Raw genomic sequence first — 5,286 nt, 5'->3', positions numbered from 1 at the left:
CCAGGACTAGGTGGAGGGATTACATCTCCAACCTGGCCTGGGAAGGCCTCGGGATCCACCAGTCGGAGCTGGTAGATCTGCCTCGGGAAAGGGAAGTTCGGGGTCCCCTGCTGGACCTGCTGCCCAGATGTCAGTGTCTTTTGAGAGACAAAGGGCTTTGTCAATGCTCGGACTTGTTGCATTTGACATTTTGTCCCTTGTGTCTTCTCATTTATCCAAACACCAGCATGGGATTGAAGTGATAAACTGCTGGAGGTTAGACAAGCCTCTGTAATTGTCTGCGGCATGATGGGTCACACCTCTGCAGTCAGCAGCGTGTTGTGTCTATGCCTTTGAGACTTTGGTCATACAAGTAATTAAATGCCTTCAATGGGCCGGGCCCGCTAGCTGGAGAAAAACCACAGTCTCTCTCCTTCTGTCCTTCCCTCCCCTTCCTTCCCTCCCTCCCTCCCTTCTACTCTCTAAACTCGACTTGCAGGCTCCGGCATTCCTTTGGCCTGACTGCATTAAACTGTGCTGAATTATAATTAATTAGTGGTTGGAAAAAAATAGAGGCTCGGCTGGCTTAGAGAAAATTATATACTGTGCTTCCAGAGAGTAAAACATAGAGAGAAGGACAGGCCTCTGCTTCTGCAGAGCAGAAAATCCAGACTAACTTTAGTCTCTTCAAGGCCCCTATAGCAGCAGCATGTACAAACTCATGATGCTAAGCAGGACACAAAAGAGGAAAGAACATATAAGAGGTAAATTTCCTTTGAAAACATGTATTTAAAGATCACCGGTGACCCAAATGATTTTAACCACACTGCCTTTAACAGCAGAATCTGGCATAAAATAGAGCTATTCGATTTTGAAGTTGAAAACAATAAGTTTTAGATTGACACTGCCTAAGTTGACATTTTTGGCATGCCAGAGTAAAGCTTCAATTATCTTCACCGCCGTTAGGCCGGCCAGCCACACTCTCATTTTGTTGAAAAGAAAAAGCTTAATAAACTGTCATCATTCAAAAGCATACCCAATGGAGTAAACGGTACAGTGCATTCTGAGATTACTGACAGACATGATGAAACACATTTCCAAAAACACCTCTGGACATTTGTCTGGCTTTCATCCCAAATAGTTTACTGGGTGCACTCACACTTCCAAAGAATTTCTTGTGTTCAATTAAGCAAATTAATCCAGGTCGTGCTTTATTCATGCTTTGGTTTAGGATCCATGCTGAAATGCCTCAGCAGCAGTTCTGTTGTATCTAAAATGTTCATGACATGAGGCATTTGTTTTTTACCGCTGGAGTTTTCTAAATATGTTGGTGAAACAAACCCATTTGTTTGTCCTATTTAACAGGGAACCCAATTGAAATTCCTGTATAGGAGAAGTGCACTTGTTATCTAATTCACATTGACTAGAACATTGACTGACTGATGTTTTCATTTGTGTTTAAAGGTCCCATGACATGGTGCTCTTTGGATGCTTTTATATAGACCTTAGTGTCCCCTACTCTGTATCTGATAGTCTCTTTTAATAGACCTTAGTGGTCCCTAATACTGTATCTGAAGTCTCTTTTATAGACCTAGTGGTCCCTAATACTGGTGCTGAAGTCCTTTTTATAGGACCTTAGTGGTCCCTAATACTGTATCTGAAGTCTCTATATATAGACCTTAGTGGTCCCCTAATACTGTATTGAAGTCTCTTTATATATGACCAGTGGTCCCCTAATACTGTATCTGAAGTCTTTTTATATAGACCTTAGTGGTCCCTAATACGTGTCTGAGTCTCTTTATAGAGACCTTAGTGTCCCCTAATACTGTATCTGAAGTCTCTTTATATATAGGCCTGTGGGCCCTACTACGTATCAGTTCTTTTATATAGACCTTAGTGGTCCCCTAATACTGATCTGAAGTCTCTTTATAGAGAACTTAGTGGTCCCCTAATACTGTATCTGAAGTCTTTATTATATAGACCTTAGTGGTCCCTAATACCGTATCTGAAGTTCTTTTATTAGACCTTAGTGGTCTATACTGTGTTGAAGTCTCTTTACATAGACTTAGTGGTCCCTAATACTGTGTCTGAAGTCTCGTTTATAAGCCTTAGTGGTCCCCTAATACTGTGTCTGAAGTCTCTTTTATGTAGACCTTAGTGGTCCCCTACTACTGTATCTGAAATCTCTTTTATATAGACCTTAGTAGTCCCCTAATACTGTATCTGAAGTCTATTTTGTATAGGCCTTAGTGGTCCCCTAATACTGTATCTAAAGTCTTTTTTTTGTATATCAACCCATGTTTCCTCAACCATATGTCCCGTCAACCCTGTGTTCCCTTAACCCTCCTGTTGTCCTGGGGTCAAATTTGTCCTGTTTTTAAAAGTTTCTGCATCTGAAATTTGGGATTCTTTCATCCAAATTGTCCAAATATTACATGGATGGTTCCATTATAACACTTCTTGCCAGTTAAACGAAGGATCAGTTCACTACTTTCTTGAATGTTGGGTGTTTTGTTTCCCCCAAAAAAACTTTGACAAAATAAAAAAACAAAATTACATAATTTCATACAAATGAGGTTTCTTGACCACAAATTGGAAAAAGAAAATAGTGTAAAACTAGAGGTAATATATTGGTGTTAGTGATGTGTACAGTATACTTATGGTAGTGTTACAAAAATTAAGAAAATGTTGAAAAAAAGCATTACAAAAAAAGTCTCTCAAAAAAAAAGAAAAGTGTTGAAAAAGCGTCAACATTTTTTTCATTTTCAGTATTGACCTGAAAGGACAACACAAGGGTTAACCCAATGTCCCCTCAACCCTCGAATCCCTCAGCCCTATGGTCCCTCAGCCCTATGTCCCCTCAACCCTATAGTCCCTCAGCTCTATGGTCCCTCAGCCCTGTGTTCCCTATGGTCCCTCAGCCCCATGGTCCCTCAGCCTTATGGTCCCTCAGCCCTATGGTCCCCCAGCCCTGTGTTCCCTATGGTCCCTCAGCCCTGTGTTCCCTATGGTCCCTCAGCCCTATGGTCCCTTAGCCTTATGGTCCCTCAGCCCTATGTCCCCTCAACCCTATAGTCCCTCAGCCCTATGGTCCCCCAGCCCTGTGTTCCCTATGGTCCCTCAGCCCTGTGTTCCCTATGGTCCCTCAGCCCTATGTCCCCTCAACCTATAGTCCTCAGCCCTATGGCCCCCAGCCCTGTGTTCCTATGGTCCCTTCAGACCTTGGTCCCTCAGCCCTATGTCCCCTCAACCCTATAGTCCCTCAGCTCTATGGTCCTCAGCCCTATGTTCCCCTCAGCCCTATGTCCCATCAAGCCTATGGTCCCTCGTCCCTATGGTCCCTCAGCCCTGTGTTCCCTATGGTCCCTCAGCCCTGTGTTCCCTATTGTCTCTCAGCCCTATGGTTCCTAATCTCTGTTTTCCCCTCTGGTCCCTCAGCCCTATGGTTCCTCAGCCCTATGTTCCCTATGGTCCCTCAGCCCTATGGTCCCTATGGTCCCTATGGTCCCACAGCCCCTTGGTTCCTCAGCCCTATGTTCCCTATGGTCCCTCAGCCCTAACCCTAGCCCTAAATACGACCGGGGGTGGGGGTATGTGGGCTGAGGGAACACAGGGCCTAATTTTCTTTTCTTTTTTTGATAATGATTTTGACAGGACAGCTGAAGAAAGGATAGGACGGAAGAGATGGACCACAAGGCCCAATTTGGGGGGAATCTCTGAGGGAAAATAGGGCTGATGGAACATGTCATCATAACTACGTCCCTGTACATATTCTTCACTTGCGCAACAATCCATTCCATTAGCGGGCTGAACAAAATATTATTTATATCAAGTTTGAATTTGTAATTAGGACTATAAATCTCATATTTCTTTGAAAGCTTAGAAGTAAGTAGAAGAGTGCAAGATATACTGTTAAGTTTTTTGTGGATCACCATGACACTGTAGCTGTGGCCATTGTTTCACTTTGATTGCACTATGTTTCAGACATTTCATGATACATGCATCAGAGTGTTTCATAATAATGGAGAAAAAAAAACTCACATATTCGTTTAACGCCACTATTATCTGTTAACATCAAGCACATCTCCTTCTCTTGTTAGGCGCTCACTTCAACCTTGCTTAAGCCAATCAGGCATCAAAGCTGCCAGGCGTCTTCTAAACCTCAGCTTCTCTGAGAAAGCTGCTGACAAAGCCTCTAATGCAGGATTTATCCATCAATCAGTGGATGCAAGATGACACAAATTGCAGCTGAGTCCGCTCAAAGTCATGAAAAATGTATGTCCGTATCTCCATCCGACTCCAATGTCTTTGCCGGATAAAATATTGTTTTGTCAGAGTTGTTCAAATCGATGTCTGAAAGCTGTCCGCCAGCTAGAAGGACTGACAAGATATTTAAAAGCTAAAAAAAAAAGATTTATTTTAAATTGTTTTGTGGAGATGACAGGGTATTTTCTTTGTGCCTTTTTATGTTTTATGAGAGAGACGGAGAAAAGGATGAAATATGGCACTGCGGAGGTACAAGTCATGATTCGGATGTAAAGATTCAGTCGGCCGGCATTCAGGCATCAAACCTTCCCATTCATCATGTAAATGTCAATTAGTTTTCAAGGCCAGCATAATTCAAATTCAAATAAAGATTATTCAATTTGTATAAAGACTTTGGAATGTTGATGCTGGTCAGTGTTCAGTTTGCTCCCTGAATCAGAGGGAGAGTGGGGTAAGATGAGCCAGTTTTTACTTATGGATCTCAGGGCAAGGGACATTGAGACAGATGTACAATGAAACTGTTAATTTGGGATGTTGACTGTCACCTGAAAAATAAGAAGGCTCTGCCTTGAAAGTATGACCTCATAAAAAAAATGTTAAAGCTCCGAGTCCTCCTCACTTTAGTTTCATTTTGCACGTTAACATTAGGGCTGCTTACAGATGAATTCTGATTACTTCTAATGTCGAATCAAATAATTTAACATGTTTTGTTGTATGCTATTAGGCTAATCTTGTCATTGTGAATGGAAAACACATTTCTGGGTCAAAACCACTTGTAGAAATATAAGAATTAGCCTATGTCTAACAGCAGGGACGTAGTAAGCAAATCAGAACGCATATGCTCAAATGTCATCAATGATGATTTATTTATTGTAAGGAAAATTAGTACATATATATATATACACACACATATAATTATAGTTTGGCCTACAGTGGCTGATGTTAAAATAAACCTTTTCTATTTACATGATAATGTCCGGCACATTTATTTATTTTAAGAAAAAATGTGTGTGTGTGTGTGTGGGGGGGGGGGGGGGGGGG

Source organism: Etheostoma spectabile, chromosome 9 (genome assembly GCF_008692095.1).
Source record: "Etheostoma spectabile isolate EspeVRDwgs_2016 chromosome 9, UIUC_Espe_1.0, whole genome shotgun sequence".
Classification (NCBI taxonomy): Eukaryota; Metazoa; Chordata; class Actinopteri; order Perciformes; family Percidae; genus Etheostoma; species Etheostoma spectabile.
This window is presented reverse-complemented; position numbering follows the sequence as displayed.